The sequence below is a fragment of the Physeter macrocephalus genome, chromosome 16 (genome assembly GCF_002837175.3).
Source record: "Physeter macrocephalus isolate SW-GA chromosome 16, ASM283717v5, whole genome shotgun sequence".
NCBI lineage: Eukaryota > Metazoa > Chordata > Mammalia > Artiodactyla > Physeteridae > Physeter > Physeter macrocephalus.
The window spans coordinates 73,952,168-73,952,474 of record NC_041229.1 but is presented as its reverse complement, the minus strand read 5'-3'; positions in this window follow the sequence as shown (position 1 = coordinate 73,952,474).

The window sequence follows — 307 nt, the reverse complement described above, 5'->3', positions numbered from 1 at the left end:
ACCTGCCTCTTTCTCCCTGGAATTTCTTTCCCCTCAAGCTTATCTGACTGATTCAAAGAAAAAAAAAAAAAAAAAAAAAAACCAAACAAGCAAACAAAAAAACACCTCCTCTGTGATGCCTTCCTGGAACTCCTAGTCAGTTAGCTCTGTCTGGTGTATTTCTGGTGGTCTTGGTTCACACCCAACCTTAAGTGTGAACCTTTCGCTTTGCATGGGAAGTGTTTGAGCGGGAGCTGGACGGTATTGAGGAAAGAATATGGTCTTAAGAGGCAAGCAGATTTGAGATTTAATCTTGGCTCTGCCAAAT